The 20,567-nt window shown below is 40.1% G+C and overlaps 1 protein-coding gene across 2 annotated transcripts in view; it reads right to left on the bottom strand.

Annotated features, from left to right (window-relative positions):
• FMN1 (formin 1) overlaps positions 1 to 20,567 on the bottom strand; it is a 419,587-nt gene that overhangs the window by 39,995 nt on the left and 359,025 nt on the right. The window lies entirely within an intron of this gene.

The following is a 20,567-nucleotide window of genomic DNA, read 5'->3' on the forward strand; positions in this document are numbered from 1 at the left end:
ATCATGTACTGGACGGTGTCCCCTTCCTCTCACCAGCCATAGCTACTAAGATCCAACGACAGTCAATCTAATGCTTGTAAAGTAGTCTAATACAATGGCCTAGGACAGTCAGATTGGTGGTGGTGGTGGCAATGATGATGATGACGAACATTCACTGAATACTCAGAGTATGCCAGGTGCTATGCTACTGAATTCTTAAGTTCTACACTGCGGATAATAGTGGAGCCCAAGCTTCCAAGTGCTCCATTACTTTCTAACTATTGACACGGGGTAAGCTGTTTAATGTGGCTAAGACTCAGTTTTCTCATCTATAAATGAAAGTAATGATAGAACCGACATTCGACAGCTGCAGTAATTAAAAGAGATGTTTGTAAGGTGCTCAGCCATGGCACCTGGCACATTAGTTAAGTAAATATCAATCACGATAATGACTACCACCACCACTATAATTCTTTGTAATCCAATGACATTTGCTTATGCAGCCTTTCCTGGGTTCCTGTGAAACTTCTCTGGGGAATTTGAGCGCCCTGTTTTTCCTTAGTAATACGTGTATCCCTACAGTAAGCTCCCGAGGATTAAAGTACACTTCCTAGACCCACATACCACAAAACGTGCTTGCAAAAAATATCACGGGAAAATGCTATGACAAAATTATAAATAAAGAATATAAAGCAGTGGCATAATGTGCCTAAAGCGATGTCAAAATGTGTATCACACAAATTCTATATATAGTTACCAAAATATTATATCTATAGAAAAGCCAGAAGATAACATACCAGAATATTATGGTTGCTATTTCTGCCTCTCTGGTTAAGAGGATTTTTGTTTTTCATTTGTTTTCAGTTGCTTTTTGAAGAAAGGGGCTCATTTAATATAATCAGAAAAAGAAACAACAGATGCTGTGTGGAGGCAGCTGCAGAGCACTTTGAAAGCGAGTGACCTGCCTAAGGTCATACAAATAGTTTTGGGCAAAAAAGAAAGAAGCTGTCCCCGGACTCCCGTCTAGTTTTCACTGTGACATACTGTGATTCTTTATAGGTTCCTGCTGAAAAACTATAAAACTGTCATATTATTAACAGAGTGGAACAATAGAGAAATAAGTCATAACAGAAAAACCACCATTGGCATGGATAAGTTAAATTTCAGGGGGCAGTCACCCACATTAAAGGCCTCTATTCACACCTTATACTCACAGGCAACAGGAAATTCTACAATCTCTATAAAGTAATCATTCTACATATTTTTTACAAATTGTTCAGAAGGATATCCAATATTAAGAATAGTTTCAATCACATTATAAACAGTAAAATTCAGATAAAAAGCTATTAGGTAGGGTCAGAGATCTTAATGGCTTAAGACTGATTTTAACTAAGGAAAAACTAAGAGAAGAAAGAAGCCATACTTACACATGATTTACAACATACAGCATCACACCTTGACAAAGGAAATTTCTTATTCTTCTAGATCTATTTACACTAAACCTCTGACATCTGTGTAACTTAACACATTTGTTAAATAGTTGAAGCTCTCCCTCTAGAAAAACAATTGTTCAGACATTTAGTCATAAAAATGAATAGACTACCAGAATGTCCTGTAAGTCATCACGAAATAGCCATTGCTATCCTTAAATCAATCTTCCTTTAAAACCCTGGCAAAGTCTAAATGTACTTAGGAAACTGAATTTACAGGGCCATAGAACCTGACAAAAATCTAACTTCCCTAATATTGGCTATTGCTAACAACATCAAATTACTTTTTGACCCATTTTTTTTTCACTTGGTCAAGGGTTTATCATAGCTGGGGGTTTAAAACGGGTTCACTAGAAACGGTACCCAAGAATTACCAAGATGACTTCAAGAGCTCTGATGTTACCAAGTATCTAGGTGTGATGAAGGTCATCATCTGTCTCTTGGGTGATATTTGCAGGAAAAGAAAATGCTGGGAGAACTGGGATTCCCAAAGAAGATGCTGTAGAAGATATTTTCCACATTAAAGAACATTCGATCTGTTCCACCAGTAGATGAACTACTAGCAGAAGTGATCATTATCAGAGCCAGTAAAAGGAAAGAAAGAAATGAGGCTTGGTTTTTAAAGGAACCACACTGCTTTTAAGTCGAGGTGAAAGTGCTGACAGTGAATTTAACAGAATTCCAGGTGGAATCCTCCAGTCACCTTTCAATCATAACTGTCATCCTCAGAGAAAAAGCTTTTGTTGAAGAAAAATTTGTACAAACACTGAATAATCACATTGATATGGTAACAACTGAACAATACATTCAATAAGAACAAATGTTACAGTGGGTCATTTCTTCCCTCCTTTTTAACAACCCTTGGTATTTTCCCCAGATTTTACAAGTAATAAATCCTCACTGTAGAACATTTGAGAAAGATATAAATAAGAAAACAAAAGCAGTGCATAAGACTTTCTCTAAGCAATGGCCACTATTAATATGTTGATTCATTTCATAAATGTATATATTTATAATCACACGCTCATTTGTGCTTTGGTTATATAGTTGAAATTATATTGAACATACTGTCTTTTCCTGCTTTTTCATTTTTTTCTCTTGCTTTTTATTTAACATAAAGGTATAGGTATAGGTCAACTTTTAAATGAATACTTTTATAATTAATTTATATTTAAATTTATAATTATTAAAAATAATTGTTGAAAAATTAGCCTTTATTTCCAAGTGAGTATGGCACCTATTCAAACAAAACATTTTCTAGAAACTCATGAAAGCATCTCAAAATAATTTTTTGACAGTTCTTCCTAAATGAGATCTTGTAGGAGAGAAGTGTTTATGAAGGATTATTAAAATATTACCAAATGGAATTAAGGTAGATTTTTATCATTTGACTTAACCTGGAAATCATCCATTGCTTCACCCTTTAGTCTTTCTATTGTTGTGCCTTAGAGAAATGTATTACATGGCTACAAGTGCATTTTAAAATAGTGTCTAATACTGCGAAGTAAGTTGAGATTTCTTTGTCCCGTGCTTAAGCCTTATGCTACTTATTCTGTATTTGAAAAATATAGTATAAAGAAAATATCCTTCATGCAAAAAATATTGAGGATCAGTATATTCTTGGAAGCAAATGTGAAGGCTCTGCGTACATGATAAGCCACACCCATAGGCACACATTCAGTAGGAAACAGATCTCCCTCAAAATCTGAGAGGGTAAAATGTTCAAATATTAGGCAAATTGGAGAAATGCCACCATCTCCTGTATGCAGAAGCCTGAAGCAAATTGTACAAGTGGCATGAAGCTGATTTCAGAAAGTGGGAAAAAAAAAAAAAAAAAAAAAGCTCATGAAACCAGAGGCTTCAAATGTTTTACTGGAGAAAAACCATAGCATTACCTCCTTCTGTGGGATGATAACAATGATTTATGAAGCTGAAGTCATTTCTTGTGATTGCACTTCAGGGAGATTGGTTTCACATGATCTGCGAAGGCAGGCAAGGCGAGCTGAAGAAGAACCCCACATGTTCAACTGAGGCTTACTTAGCTGCTGCCTCTTCAAGGGGATTCCAGAGCTCCGAGGCGGGGGAGGAAAACCTGCTGCTTTCTGATACATGCAACTCCCTGCCCCCAACCAACAAGCTCATTAGGTGGACACACGGCTCTCTTATTTTCTCTCTCCTTTTAAAAAGTATTACCACTTCTGCTGTGTGTGAGTAGAAGCTTGTTGTAAATGCGCAGCAGGATAGTAGCAAAGCCAAGATTAATTCCCTATGGATTTATATGGGGCGTTCTCACCCACGATGACTTGTACCGTTTCAAAGGTGCTTATGCTGCTGTTTTTATGGCTGGTCACTAACTTTATTCTGGCATATGGGGGTTGGCGCCATGACATGGAGTGAACATTTTATTCCTGAATTAAAGTGGATATTTGACAGTTTCTGTCAGAAAGTTCAGAGCAAAGAATTTGTGGGACAAGATTTATTGCATATTTTATATGGGACACATCTGTTTCTTTGCTAGTTTTGTTCCTTCCCCGAAAAAAATTTAAAGACGTTTCCTAAAGAAATATAATGACTGATAGAAAAAAAAAAATTCCAAAGCAGAAGATAAGTATAGTCAAAAGTTGGGCATTTAGGATCTAACTTAAAAAAGAAAGAAAAAAAAAACCACTTCTCATTTTGACGAGGAAAAATGATTCATAGTCATGTATAAAAGCTCAGTGAAACAATGTTGTTACTGGCAATTATTTTATGGTTAGTTTAATGCCATTTATATAATGAAATTAAAAATGTAAATGCATTACCTACTATTTTCTGCATACTTGAAACAGGACTGGAGAGAATAATTTGCCTTTGATGTATTTTTAAGATTTCACCATCTCAAATGGTGGACTGAATAATAAGTCCAACTACATCAGCGTTAAACAAAATAATTACAGATATTTAAACATTTAAAATTGATATGCCTAAAGATAAACGCAGACGACTTCCAACCAAAATCCATCAATACAACGTGAAGGGTGTATATAAACTTCTCATCTAAAAACTCCCTCTATTATAAAAAGTGAACTGAGTAACAGAGATTCATGAGTACATAAAGAGTGGACTCAACCTGAAACTGCGTTAACAGACAGGCTACTTCTTCTTTTAACTGCAAAGAGAGAGGCTTTAATTCTATTATGAAACTGAAAATAAAACTTCCACTCTTAAATATTTTGGAAAATTAATCCTTAACTAATTTAGGTAATATGCATTCTCCTTACAAAAACATAAAACATTACAGAAAAAGTCCCCCTGAGAGCCCTCTGTGTCACACCCTCTGTCTCCCCCAACACATATACACATAGTTATCTTCCACAACTCAAGTACTCTTATTTTGGGATGTATCCTTCCAGAACTTCTGAGTGTCCCTGTGCAAGCATGCAAGGTTTCTCTAAGACAGACATAGAGAAGTAGATTTGTTAGCGTATTAAGTAAACGTAGTTTTAATTTATTTGAGACTGTCAAATAGTCCTCCACAATGATAGTATAATTTAATACTACTAAGGGCTGATAACTGTTGTTGTCAAACTTTTAAAATTTTGCAAATCACAGAGATTTTGGTAAAAACCATTGGTTAAATATTTTGCAAATATATTTTCCCATGCTTTTGCTTGTCTGTTAACTTTGTTTACAATGTTTATCATTTTTAAATTTAAATCTGAAACAGTTAAATTCACAAATAGTTTCTTCATGTCTTTTGCTTCGTAAATCATTTGTAAGAAGGTCTTGTCTACTTCCAAGTTAATAAAGAGGTCTTGTATTTTCTTATGATATTGTTTATAATTTTGGTTTTGCTTTTGTCCTTTAGATTATTAATTATTTGAAATTGTGTGAGGCAGCTTTTTTTGCTGTTGTTGTTGGAGATGGATAAACACTGTTTGAATATCATAGATTTTCTAAGAGATAGAGTATCCAAATAATGGCAGGTTGTCTTGTCCTCTCTCAGGTTTAAATGAGTCATTTCTTTTTCCTTTCAGCTGCCTGGGTAAACTTGGTCCATTTGTGTTTATTTTGATTATGAATATATTTAGATTAATCCTCATATTTATTTTGTACTTCTCTTCACCAAGCTTGCTGGCTATTTACTTTTTCACCGTTTCCTAACTTTTGTTGGATTCACCAAACTGTCTTTGCTTCATTTTTCCTTTACTAGTTTGAACATGATAAAGTCTAACTTTTTGAATAATAAATACCTAAATCTTTTTTTTTTTTTTGAGATGGAGTCTCGCTCTGTTGCCCAGGCTGGAGTGCAGTGGCACGATCTCGGCTCACTGCAACCTCTGTCTCCCGGGTTCAAGCAATTCTCTGCCCCAGCCTCCCAAGTAGCTGGGATTACAGGCGCCCATCACCATGCCCGGCTAATTTTTGTATTTTTAGTAGAGATGGGGTTTCACCATCTTGGCCAGGCTGTTCTTGAACTCCTGACCTCCTGATCCACTTGCCTCAGCCTCCCAAAGTGCTAGGATTACAGGTATGAGCCACCACGCCCAGCTAATACTTAAATCTTACCACCCATTATACCTGTGATTTTAAGGTTATCTACAGCTAATTATATCTCAGTACTCTAACCTGGGACAATATAAGGGTGGCTCGCTTTTCATTTCATTCTCCTCCTAAATTCTATGGTCACATCCAATGCCTCATCCCATTTTGATACCATCTGCAATTTTATTTCCACATTACCAAACGCAAATGCTTTACATTTTATTAATAATGCTTTAACCATTATTTTATTGCTCATTATACCTTTTGCTACTCCATTTCTTCCTAGACTCATTTTCAACTTGAAGAAGTACAACTTCAGGAGAAGATCTATGAGACGCCTGTAATCCCAGCATTTGGGAGGACAAGGCAGGTGAATCACCTGAGATCAGGAGTTCAAGACCAGCTTGGCCAACATGGTGAAACCCCGCCTCTACTAAAAAAAAAAAATTAGCCAGGTATGGTGGCACACACCTGTAATTGCAGCTACTCAGGAGGCTGAGGCAGGAGAATCACTTGAACCCAGGAGGTGGAGGTTGCAGCGAGCCGATACTGCACCACTGCACTCCAGGCCTGGGTGACAGAGAGTCTGTCTCAAAAAAAAAAAAAAAAAAAATCTATGACTAGTAATCTTTCTAGGCTCTGCATTTCTCAAAAGAATTTACTTTTCTCATTTACTTTAATGACAGTTTGGTTAAATTTAGAATTCTAGGTTCTGATTTTTTCTCCTCAGAATTTTACACTTATTACTCCATTTTTTCCCTGTATCCAGTGTTGCTGCTCAGAAGTTTCTTGTCTCTCAGCATTTTTCTAAATCCTTGATTTCTCAAGGCTCATTATAAAGAATTAAGGGTGCATATATGTGTGCATTTATTTTTCATTGCCTTTGTTGGCTCTTTCAATAAGAGATGCAATGTCTTTTCATTTCTGGGGAGTAATTACTCTCTTAAAAATATTTCATCAACTCAAATTTTAATTTCTATATTTTCCACTGGATTCTTTTTTTATGAAGGTGTCTGTATCTTATAGTTCTCTGAGATTATAAAACACACGTTCTGAATATCTGTTCTGCCTACAAGCATGTTTTTTCAGGTGTAAGTTCTCCTGTTTGTTGAGTTTCTTGGCTTTCCTCAGTTGTTGATTCTGGACAGTGAACCAATCTTTCTAGTTGAGTCTCACCATTGGGTACAAGAGTAGGACAATATGCTGCAGCTACTCTGTCTTAGGGAGAATAGAGGAAGGCAGAATATTCCATGAGGCAGGGCACTCACTCATATCATGAGACACTACTAGCTACCCAAGGTACTGCCCTGTCTCTCCTACCCAAGAGCCCATTCATGGTCTGTCTCAATCGAAGACAGAGAGTTTCTACTGTTATTGCCTACACCAAGGTGTGCCCAAAGAGGTCATCTCTGCAGGGTGAGAAAATTCTCACAGATGCTGTCATTCCAAGAAAACTGCTTAAATTTTAAAACTCAAAGTTTTAAGTTTCTTCTCACATACATTCTATAGACAATTCTTACATGTTTTGAGCATTTTTAAAGATTTTTTAAACCAACAAAATGCCAAAGTAGCAACTTTACTATTATCATAAATAAGGACATGGTGGTATAATCATAACCATTTTTAAAATACCAATTTTAAAGGCACTATGTGGGAACAAAGCCCCTGAAACCTACTATTCCAACTCATGTTGGAGGTCTAGTCACACCCATGGTCCAGAATGCTTTGTGGGTAACTTTCACATTCGAAAAGTCTTCTTCACAGAATGAGCTTCTCTGAACTTACAAGGCGGAAGGCATGCAGCCTGGAGCTGTAACATCCTACTGCAAAAATAGGGAAGGATGGCCGGGCGCGGTGGCTCAAGCCTGTAATCCCAGCACTTTGGGAGGCCGAGACGGGCGGATCACGAGGTCAGGAGATCGAGACCATCCTGGCTAACACGGGGAAACCCCGTCTCTACCAAAAATACAAAAACTAGCCGGGCGAGGTGGCGGGCGCCTGTAGTCCCAGCTACTCGGGAGGCTGAGGCAGGAGAATGGCGTAAACCCAGGAGGCGGAGCTTGCAGTGAGCTGAGATCCGGCCACTGCACTTCAGTCCGGGCGACAGAGGGAGACTCCGCCTCAAAAAAAAAAAAAAAAAAAAAATAGGGAAGGCCATGTTCAACAGTGTGCCCCTGCCGAAAGCCATGTGCTCCCTTCTTTACAGTTCTATAAAACGGCATCTATGACTAAATAAGATTTCATTGAAGTGCTGGAAGCCACACACAGTTGAAACATGGACTTGGGGATGGCAGCAATGCCACCACCAACAGATAGTATAATGTACCCCTGTGAGAGGGGAGAGATGGGAAAGGAACTTTTAAAAGTCCCTGGTCATGTTATTATTAATCATGTTATTTAATAACTGTGAGCACTGTTTAAAAAGCAGTATGTCCCATTTCCTTCATACCACGAAAGCCAAGTCTGCCTGGGCTGGAGTATGGAGCCCAATAGCGGTTTTCGGAGGCTCAGATTCTTACATAGTCCTCTTAGTGCATGCTCACCTCGGAGTGGATAGATTATCTACACGAATTTGACAGTTTACACATAGATAATGCTTTAGAATTTTTTGAACATTTTCAGAAACAGTATTTTAAAATTTTATTTGCAAGGAAAAAATACTTATCAGTGGCAAGTCAGGTAGGTTCACGCTCAACATTGGTCACTTATCTCACCCATTGTGATCACTTGCTCTGTTCCCTCCACTGGCTCTTCTTCTCCAGACTCTTAAATCTATTCAGGCTCCAAGGCTCACTCTCTAGACTCTTCTCTATCTTTTAAGAGACAAGGTCTCACTCCGTCACCCAGGCTGGAGCACAGTGGTGCAATCAAGGCTCACTGGAGCCTCCAATTCCTAGGCTCAAGTGATACTCCCACCTCAGTCTCCTGAGTAGCTGGGACTACAGGTGTGAGCCACTGTGCCCAGCCCTCTGTTTTATAATTAGCTATAAACTCAGCTACTCTTGTTCTGCTGATGAATCTCAAATCTGTATCATCAACTCCAAACCACATTCTCAACATCAGATTTGCATTTCCCCTGCCCTGCTGAACATCCTGACATGAATAGCTGTCCACGAATTCCAATTATTCCCTGAGTTGCCCACCATAACACAAATTTGTTCCTTTCTTTGTCTTAGCCACCTCGGTAAATAGCATCGACATTCACTAAGATGATCAAAACCTGGGATCTGGCTTCTCCTTTTGCACAGCTCCTACGTTTAAATCCAATTTCTGTCTTTTCTACTTCAAAAACATAGTCTTGAAATCCTCCACACTTTTCCATCTCAATTTCCACCAGCCTGGTCCAAGATGCTCATTTTTCACCCGAGCTACTTCAGTAACTTCCTTGTCTACTCTTGCCTCTGGCACTTATTTGTCTACACAGCAACCAGAATGATCTTTTAAAACATGAATGTTGGCTGGGTGCGGTGGTTCACGCCTGTAATCCCAGCACTTTGGGAGGCTGAGGCGGGTGGATCACGAAGTCAGGAGATTGAGACCATCCTGGATAACAGGGTGAAACCCCATCTCTACTAAAAGTACAAAAAATTAGCCGGGCGTGGTGGCGGGCACCTGTAGTCCCAGCTACTTGGGAGGCTGAGGCAGAAGAATGGCGGAAACCCAGGAGGCGGAGCTTGCAGTGAGCCAAGACTGCGCCACTGCACTCCAGCCTGGGCGACAGAACGAGACTCCATCTCAAAACAACAACAACAACAACAAACATGAATGTTATCAGGTTACTTTCATCTTACAAATTGTTTTAAGGCTTCCTGTAGAATAAAATCCAAATTCCGTCTCATGATCTTCAGGGCCCTGCCCAGGTGTCTTGCCCTAGTTCCAGTTGTCTTTGGCCATCTTAATCTCTCAGTATGCCAAGCTCTCAGCAGCCTCAGGGCTGCCAATCACGGTGTTCTTTCTGCTTACGATGTGTTTTCCTTCTATGCTTCCTATAACTGGCTCCTTCCCAGAATTAAATGTCATCACTGTTCTACTCTCCCTACTCTTTTCAAGTGGGTTTCTTAATACCAGCCCTCTTCAGCCAAACATAAACTTTCCACAATTTGTAATTATACAATGGGTTACTTATTTGCTCTTCTGTCACTTGTGCTTGCTAATTATAAGATTATCTGTCCTGTTCATGACTATATAAACTATGCCTGGCACAGTATCTGACACACTGCAGACTCTCAAAAATGTGCTGAATAAATTTTCTCTATTATCCTTTTCATTGCTATTCTCCTATTATATAGTTGTCTGTTTAGGATTGACTCTCCTGACTACGTCGTGAGATCTTTAAGCCAGGAGACCGTCTCTTATCTTTGCTCTGCACAGTATCTGACACATTGTGGGCCTATTCACAAAGAATGAATGGTTAAGATTAGGTACTCAGTAACCTTTTCCCCAAATTGTATTAGACCCGACATATAAAATCAGTGTGGGAGATGTTGTTTAGAGTAAGTAGTTTGGAGAGGTCAAACAACGACGTTGCTAATAATAACAGCAAATTTTGGATAAGGTCTGTTTGGATAACAAAACTCGAATGATGGAAATAGTAGTTAGAAATCAGTCAAAGTGAGACTCAAGGGAGTTGACCCTCCCTCTGGATGTCAAAATCTATCAGTGACTTAGCAGTGTGGTCCGTAGAGTGTCTCTCAGAATAGTGACTCCCACATATGTCAGGAGAGCCTAACGGCTGCTTCTTTCACAAGGGTGGTGGGGAGACACATGAGGTCAAGTGTTCCACAGCCCATAGAGAGAGAGGCAGCTCTCCAAGGACAGTGGAAGACTCCCCAGGGGCCTGCTTAGCGCAGCCTGAGAGGCCACAGGCCAACAGTGAAGGTGTTGAAAGACAATGAGACCGAATTCCCTGGGGGAAAAATATTGCCCTGAGATTTAAGAAAAAAGAGGAAACAAGCCAAAAGGGTATGCTCAGAAACTGATGGAAAGAGTTAATGTCATCAGATCCAACCAAAGGAAATTAAAGGAAGATTCAGTGAAAAGAGGGCAAAAACAGAATCAAAGGATCCCAGGGAAGCACTGACCAATTTAATGAGAAACCGGAAAGTAGTGAGAAAAACAAGGGAGTCTCTCTTCATCTATGTTTAATCCAGAATTCTTGCCATTTAATGCTAATGCTTCGCTCCATTCTTAAATCATACCCGCCTAGGACTTTACTTTGGAGTTTGTATGTAGAAACAAAGAGAGACCCATCTTCTATTAGAACACTACATGACCCCACACTATCTTCAAAGTATTTTTCAGGCGGCTTCCAGATAGCACCTTAGCTGTGGAAATGTTATTCTCTTACGTCCTTCCCAGTTTTCCTAGTGCTGGCTCTTTCCAAAGTCACTCATTCTTATCTCCTTCAACTACTTTCCAGATAAACAAGCTCAGAAAACACACACATTTGGCTACAACTGATGCATTCATTGTGTTCTGAAACTAAGTAGAACTAGAAGAGAATTAGAGGAGGGGATTCAGGGATGGCATGTCCTCAGGCCTGTTGCCACGTCTCCATAGGCTCTGCATACGTGTTTATTTTTATAGCTCCCTTTCATAAATAGATTGTGTGAGACAGAAGTCTTATTTCCAAGGTTCACTTTACTGAGTGGCCTCCAGTCACTCTTTCCAAGAAGAAAGATGGAAAATTATGGTCCAAGCAACTTTACCGTCCATCTAGGAACCAAGGGGAATGCTGCACCTCAGCCACTCAGCAGCTTAAACTGTCCTTTATGAGCAGTCTTTGGGTCTTGACAGCATTATCTTGGGCAGAGTTTGCGGCAGTAAGGCCCAGCTAATCACATTTGTCTAATTTTACATTCCCATCACTTTCACAAATGGATTATTACTTACTATTCATTTAAATAAAACAATGATCAAGGGATCTTGTCCTTTTAGATGGAAATCATAACATATAAGAAAATAGCATTAGTTTTCATGTTTGTACCACTTTCTAACGAAAGAGTTATAATCATTTCACAATATTGTCTTGCTCATCTTTTTAATGACCCAATGAAGAAGTAAGGATATACAGGCCGGGTGTGGTGGCTCATGCCTGTAATCCCAGCACTTTGGGAGGCCGAGGTGGGCGGATCACAAGGTCAGGAGATCAAGACCATCCTGGCTAACACGGTGAAACCCCATCTCTACTAACACCACAAAAAATTAGCCAGGTGTGGTGGCGGGTGCCTGTAGTCCCAGCTACTCGGGAGGCTGAGGCAAGAGAATGGTGTGAACCCGGGAGGCGGAGCTTGCAGTGAATGGAGATGGTGCCATTGCACTCTAGCCTGGGCGACCGAGCAAGACTGTCTCAAAAAAAAAAAAAAAAAAAAAAAAAAAAGGAAGGACATACAGATTGCTGGCTCTCCTTTACAGCAGAGGTCGAGAATGATGCGACTAACTTAAGAACAGGAAGTAAAAGAGGTATGGATAAAAAAAAACATGGTTTATTCACACAACTGAATAATGTATAGTGGTTAAAAGTAATTAGACCCAGACCAGGTGTGGTGGCTCACGCCTGTAATCCCAGCACTTTGGAAGCCAAGGCAGGCGGGTCACTTGAGGTTGGGAGTTTGAAACCAGCCTGACCAATATGGTGAAATACAAAAATTAGCCGGCGTGGCAGCAGGCGCCTGTAATACCAGCTACTTGGGAGGCTGAAGCAGGAGAATCGCTTGAACCCAGGAGGCGGAGGTTGCAGTGAGCCGAGATGGCACCACTGCACTCCACCCTGGGCAACAGAGCGACACTGTCTCAAAAAAAAACAAACAAAAAAGTAACTAGATCCATATGTATCAACATGAATAGATATTAAAAAGTAGGATGCAGAATAAGCCCAATATGTATGGTTCATCCTTTCTATAGTGCAGAATGTCAGAATTTCTTCTTAATTTGGCAAATTTTGATCACTCCAAGTTACACAAAGGGAAATTCCATTTTCCAAATTAATGTAGCTAATTGAAACGTGCGTGATTTTGTAATTCTTTACCATTTAACTTGTTTTTGTTCTCACTGGGTTTTTGTAACAGTGAATAGAGTCTAGCTTGGCTGTAAGAGCTAACAATTTGGATAATAGTGCTGCTTTACATCTATTGCACTCTGCAGAGGATGATTCAAAAAAGAGGCTACTCATCTCCCCTGAGGATGAAAGATAAACATTTGCGGTTAAAATATTGTCACGACTCAGACAAAAGGCGGGATTTAGCCCTACCACTTGGCTCATGTTCCCTCCTAACATCATAATTTTTTAGTAACCTAATAAAATTACTGGGAATAGAAAGCATGCATCCTGACTACTAGAAATATTGATACAACAAAGGAACACGTTAGTAGTTTCAACTTCTTTTACTTAAGGATTTCAGAATTCCTCCCAGTGAACAGGGAGACTGGTAGGTAAAATACGTTATTTCCTGGTAGATGACCTAAGAAAAAACTCTTTATCTGCTGGCACCTATATACATTTGCTACACATCAAATGTTTTGTCATCCCCTAGAGGAAAGACAGTGGTAGATGGCAAGAATGCTAATATTTGCTCACTTGGAGCAAGAGCAGGCTATTTGGTCACAGACTCAAAATGCAATCTGCAAGAACTCAGAAATTGCATAGCAAAACTCCAGCCCAAATGAAGCAAAATGTCCTGGTCTGCTTCCTCAAGGTCTACTCTAGTCAATACTGATGTAACTAGAGAAATACCCAGTAACAAAAATTTGTCACGCAATATCTAATCTAAGATGGCACAACAATTTATGAGACCAAGTTATTCTTCTTACTAAGTTACAAACATGCAAAAGTTCTGTCAACCTTACAGCTCTTTAGACGCACGCAACCAGGAGGACCAGACAAGCCATCTTCTACTTCCAGCTGCTAGTGTTTCTAGCTGGTGAGTAACACAGGTCCCCAGGATAGGGAGGTGAAGGATAGTTTTCAAAGATTGAAAGATTTCCTCCAATTTACATTAAAATTAATATTAAGGGCTCTCTATGTGGCTCTTGGAGTAGAACAGTGGGAATCAAATCAACAGCCCGTGCCTTCCTTTGAGGCCAGTTTCCTAAAATTGGTTCTCTGTGCCTATACTGCATTAGCTGAAAGCATATGGATGCAATCACATTCCAAGATACCTTATTTGGTGTTGGTACGGACTTTGGCATATTGTCTCAGCTTACAAAAGCAATAAGGATTCTCTAACTCCCGCCAATCCATGTAAATCACTCTTATCTGTTTAAAGGGTGAGATTCGTGAGTGATGAAAATAGTCACAACTATTTTGTTACCGGCATATATAACCATGGTCTATATCTAGATAGAACTCTCCAAGGTGGGAGACTTCAGTAGTGAGAAGGGAGACAAGATTTAGACAAATACCCACACAGAAATGAGGGGGGATGCATTTGTCCCATGTGGCAGAGTTACGAGATACAGAATCCAAATTTTGTCCTTATGTAGAGACCTTATGCTGGTTGAGAAAGCAAAATAACTAAATAAGGATTACTTTTATCTGCAACTCATTTTAATGTCTTCCTTATTTTTAAAAGCAAATGGACTGGTGAAGGGAAATTCACTTCTCTGAACTGTAATACAGGATCATCCCACATTCAGGCTATCCAAAATTTGGGGGATCTGGAAGGCCAAAGACCAAAAATAAAATAAGGTAAAAAAAAAAAAAAAGTAAATAAAATTACTTGATATGAACTAATAAGTGACAGGAGATTAGAATCTTTTAATTCTTGTGTCTGGCCATATAACTGAGTGCCACTGACCATTAGATAAAGACAGATTTTTAAAAATAATCATCCCTATTGTAAGGGATAGTCACTCCTGACTCATTGTCTTCTATTCTTCATTAGTTTGTTGATTGTTTTTCCGCAGATCACATTTTTGGAGTTGTTCTTTTGGTGAGATAGTGGTTGAAATAGTTTAATTTTCCTTTTTAACTCATTTTCACCTCTAGGTGAATCTCCTTTTATGATGGAATTTCATTCCATTTATGATCTAAATGAGGAGGAACTCCTTTAAATGCTCCTTTCTTTTTTTGGACAGATTCAACCTGTATTTCACTGAGTACCACTGCATCGTAAATAGAGAGGATACTATAAATACAGTGAGTGAAATAGACATCTTCCCTCTCGTATCAGCTAAGTAATTTCTCAAATATTTAAAAATTCAGAGAAGTGCCACAGAGGTAACAGAAAGAGGGGCAGTTACATTATTAAGAGTAGAAACCTAATTTTCCCAGGAGTATGTGTAAGAAAAGCCCTCCCTGTCTGAGGAGACGCCGTCATACGAACTCAGATATGAAGAAAGGTGGAGATCAGTTAGGGGTAGGAGCAGCAAGGGCCCTGGGGAGTGTTCAAACAGTGCAAATAACATCTAAAGATGGGATGAAGTGTAACCTTTCAGATCTGGAGGGCAGGATCCAAGCCACCAAGAAGTCTAGTGGTTTGTACCCTCTAAATACCCCTCACCACTACAATCTCCCGCCACTTACTCAACCACTTTAGTCCAAGGCACCAAACCCCCATGCTGGATTCTTAACCTGTCCTCACTAAGGTCCTCCTTTAAATCACATAGATCTAGCTCATCTGAGTTCAATTTCCTCCTTTGTAAATGGAGATAATAATACTGCTTTCCTCAAGGGTTGTTTTTTCAATGAGAAACAAGATATTACTTAACACCAAACTTGGCTGAGTATTAAATAAATGTTAGTTAATATTATTTTCACTTTTTTTTTTTTTTGAGACAGGGTCTCGCTGTGTCGCCCAGGCTGGAGTGCAGTGGTGCAATCTCAGCTACTGCAACCTCCACCTCCTGGATTCAAGTGATTCTCCTGCCTCAGCCTCCCAAGTAGCTGGGAATACAGGCACCCGGCTAATACTATTGTTAATAATGTAACGCACGTATCATGGAAGCTTGGGGAGTTTTCATAAAATAGGTGGGGCTCGATGGCAGTTTTGAAGGGTGTTTGTTGCTTGCCTAGAACACGGGAAGTGGAGGAGGCAGTCCAAGCTCAAGGAGCCCCAGGAGCCAGGGCTTGCAGAGGCTGCAGGGGAAGACAGTGTGTGCGGGCGTGGGAAGGCTGGTATTGCATAGGTCCAGGAAGGCAATCATGAGACTCCCGAGACGGCAGGAAAAATCTTTTGTGGGAACAGTAAGCTTGGACAAGCAGACTAGAGACTATGAAGACAACCTCTCACAGACTGACACAAATAATCCACTCATGCAAATAATCTCAAAGAATTCAGTCTTTTTTTTTTTTTTTTTCTCTCCTAACTTCTGATTCTTAAGGATGAAGAATGCGGGTGGGGATTCTTGTTCCCAGTGTCAGTAAGTAAAATCTTTTGGTGGGGAAGTATTTTGAATACTTGCAAGGAAAGTTCAGTGCTCTCCAAAGTGGAGGTAAAAACTGGCACCAGGGATTTCTGTGTACCTACCTAGAAATACAGGGCTTTAATCTACAGCCAACGTGAACTTTTGTTAACTCTTTAAAACATCATCATTTCTGAGGGACTTCAGACTCTGCTCCATAGGTCAGCACCAGACCAACAATATAGAGTTCCTGCGACCACTTATGATTTGAAACACAAACTCAGGCTTTGAATGTTTTAAAAACATCCATATAACTATGGGTTGTTTAAAAATAGCAATACCCCAAAGAGTTTATTTCCAACATCTGACATGAATGCATTTTGCAGCAATTTGTTATGCAAATAATGGCAGCAGAGAAGACATATGAAAAAACATTGACCCTTCTCAAAGCCCAGTGGATGTACTGCTTTTGTTAATTCTGAATTCCAAGTCTAGGGGTTGGTGGTCTGTCTGTGGTGTATAAAATAAAATACGATATGCCTGCCTCAACTTTTCTTCTCATGAAGCTGTAATTTGCAAAGGAACTATTGTTCTTCTATGGCTTCCCGAATTTTTCTTCACAGACAACTGTGCTTCCGTGTGGAGAGGGGTTTCAGTGTGTTGCCTGTGGAGATGATGCTGCAAGTATTTTCAAAGCAGAGGGGGCCGGGCGTGGCTCATGCCTATAATCCCAGCACTTTGGGAGGCAAAGGCGGGCAGATCACGAGGTCAAGAGATCGAGATCATCTTGGCCAACATGGCTGAAACCCCGTCTCTACTAAAATACAAAAAATTAGCCAGACGTGGTGGCATGTGCCTCTAATCCCAGCTACTTGGGAGGCTGAGGCAGGGGAATCGCTTGAACCCAGGAAGTGGAGGTTGCAGTGAGCCGAGATCGCGCCACTGCACTCCAGCCAGCAGAGGGAAGAGCTTTTTGAGATGGAGATTCAGGTCGTGTTTGGAATTGCTGGTAATTCAAGGCCTGATGATATGGGGGCTATTTGCTGAAGCTTCTATTTCAACTCTCCTTTATGACCTCAGGTTACCTAAATATGTTGCTTTCTAATGTTTTTTGTGAGAGAGGTGGGAGGTAGGGTAAACATCAGTCTTAGATTTGTCAATGGGAGAAAAGCAAGGGACAGACTTTTTTTGCCACAATTTTGTCCTTCTTCTAAAGTGTTAGCTCCTTCTAAAGTGTTACAACTCCTCCTCTCTCCCCTCCTCCTCTGCGCTGCTCTTCTCCACCGCCACCACTCCCAGCAGTTGTTTATTAAATGCCCACTGCATGCTAGCGTTCTAATTTCTTCTTGTCTCTAATGGTCATATTTTAGGATGTCATTCCTCTACTGACTGCTACCACTTCTAGAGTAATCCTAACCTGTAATTCTTTTCTTAGAGGATAAGTAGAAAATACGTAATGGGGGTTTGGGGGGAAATGGATTTGATCTTCAATTAGTGTAACTGATAGGGAGGAAAGGGCTTGGGTTAAGGGAATGTGTTGTGAAACAGCAGCTGTTTTATAAGGGACTCATCTGGAGAAGTGGGGTGTATCCTGTTGATAAGGGAGAAGACGCACAGAAAGCCAACTAGCATCAAGGCAGCCCCAGGAGCCAAGCACAGAGGAAGTGAGCCTTCTGACCTCCATCCTCCAATAAGCCCCGAAATTAGTCCGTATAGGAGATGAGTAACATCCAAGAGAGCAGTCACTCACTCAAGCCCCTGGCCCAAAAATGTAATGGACTTTGTTTTATGGTTTAATGGACTTTTAGCTGAGTTAAAAGGGTTAACAAGTCTGAACATTTCTCTGCAACCTGATGAGATATCCAAGCGTCTTTTTTTCTGAAGGTCTCCACTGAAAATACCACTTACGAGTAACTTCTATGAAGAAAACCTATATGAAAATACCAGAGATGAACCAGCTGCTTTTTTCCCCTGAACTCTTAGCAAATGATCTAAGGGTTTAAACGTATTAAAGGCCTCAATTTCAACCTCTGGAAACAATAGGGCAAACGAATGTGGGCATATTCATTTCAGTGTGAATTTGCTGACTCCATTCTTACTCTCTTGGGTTCCTCCATAAGCCCAGACCTTACACTAAAAGGCAGCTACTTCTCATGCTGCAGCAGGATTTTGAGAACCATCACTCTTTGCCATCTTCACCCTGACCCTTCTCATCTTTTTTCTAATTCTCAGAACCTCCTGGCATTTATTTCTAATTCAGTTGTTTCCTTTCACCAACTCGGGTTAGTTGAGCCTGGACCCTAGCCTAGTATGCCTGTTTTGTCATACTCTGATGAAAAGCAAATTAAATTCTTGGATGGTAAACTCTCTTTTCTTAAACTTCTGTCTGGTTCTTCAGAAAAAAATTATAAGTTATATTTATGTTAATATCAACCAAGATATTGAATCCATCTCAGGATCCTACATCCCTTGACCAACAAGCTGATAAAGCTGCCTAACTCATCTCAGTCAACCTCTTCCTCTCACATGGTGTGTGGACTAGAACTTGGTCTCCCTGGGCTTCAGTAGTAGCAAATTGAGGAGGTAAGACCTTACTTACATATAAACGTATTTCCACCCTATGTTAGCTCTGTTCCCTTGCCCTTTCATTTCAAGCTGCCTCAGGAGGAAAAAATCAGATAAAATACAAACAAAAGACAGAAAACAGAAGCCTAAGCGCTAAATCAAGACTATTAATAGTTCCTCCAAATAAAGAAACCGACTGCCATCATCCAGGCTCTGTTCATCTGGTTCTTCCTTTCTCCAAATGTGGCTGAAACTCATCTCCCTTTTAGTCTTCTCTTACTCCCACCCTTATTATTTTCAGCCATTTTTTTCCCCAAGAAAAGGCAGCAGCATCTCAAAAGGTGAGAAAGTAAAGGTAGGTAATCTAGGTGGCACTTTCTTTGAACAAATACTTTTCCATCTTTTTCTTATTTCAACTGATCTTGAAAACAGAATCACTGTTTAAAGGGGAGAAGCCCCAGTTACCTCTGATCACCTTGGTTAATTTTAGAACGGGCGCTTCATACTCACCACACAGAGAAATCTAAGGCTTTTATTCACTTACACCCTTCAAAATGCTAACATTAGGAAACCAAAAACTTTTAAAAGTTTTGCCATTCCCAAACTGCCATGCGGTTGGCTTTGTGGCTTTGGACACTCTCAGAGGGAAGGCATCACCTTTGTTAGAGTTTGTGAATTTGAATTAGTTTGGGTTTGTTTGGAAGCAGAGCAACATCAGAAAATCCAGACCCTTTCTTCCTAAAAGCACAAGACTGCTAGCGAGCAGGCCCAGGATTCGGGAGAGCCGGAGGAGAGGGCAGGGCACAGGAATGTCACCCAGCCTGGCTGGAATACGTGTCAGGCCTGACCACATAACCACAGATACTCATGAGCAAGGCAAAGCAGACTATTCAGATAAAACGAAAACTGATTTTAAATAAGAGGCATCCCTTATTTTGTTTATTATTTCTTCTAAATCGTGGCTCTAAAAAAATAAACTTAGAATTATTTTCCTCTTCCAAACTGAAATATCTTTTTCTCCCTGGCTTAGACCACCAACCAGGTTTCTGTCACTGGAAGTGGGGAAAATACTGGATATCTTTTTGAGGAAGTCTGATCAGATGCCCTATTATCCCAATTTCCAAACCAAAGATGCTTGGAGATGAAGACACATTTTTTTTTGGTGTGTGTTCCAAGTTGCAACCTCAAAAACTCGGCAGTTTTCTCACCATGGACTGTGATTTCCATGATGTGATGGTTTGGAAGTGTTTGTTTTCAAATAGATGTTACGAGTAATTCCAAGGGAATTCTATTGCAATCCCCCTGAGTTGACAACCTTTCCCTCTTAAGTGTAACTTTGGTGTTCAAATGACCTTGGGGCACAGACGAGGAAGATTCCCAGTGGTAAATGTCTGTGCGGTACAAAATGGGAAGGCAGAAAAAGTGAAGCTTCTCAAGTCATGAAAATAAGAACCAAAGAGCTTTTCATGCATTATCTTTCACGCTGTTCTTCTATTTCTTTCTTTCTTTTCTTTTCTTTTTTGAGACAGGTTCTCACTCTGTTACCCAGGCCGGAGTGCAGTGGCATGATCGTGGCTCGCCGCAGCCTCAATTTTCTGGGCTCACGTGTTCCTCCCACCTCAGCCTCTCTGTGCGTGGGACTACAGGTGCATGCTGCCATGCCCAGCT

This window comes from Rhinopithecus roxellana, chromosome 5 (assembly GCF_007565055.1).
Source record: "Rhinopithecus roxellana isolate Shanxi Qingling chromosome 5, ASM756505v1, whole genome shotgun sequence".
Classification (NCBI taxonomy): Eukaryota; Metazoa; Chordata; class Mammalia; order Primates; family Cercopithecidae; genus Rhinopithecus; species Rhinopithecus roxellana.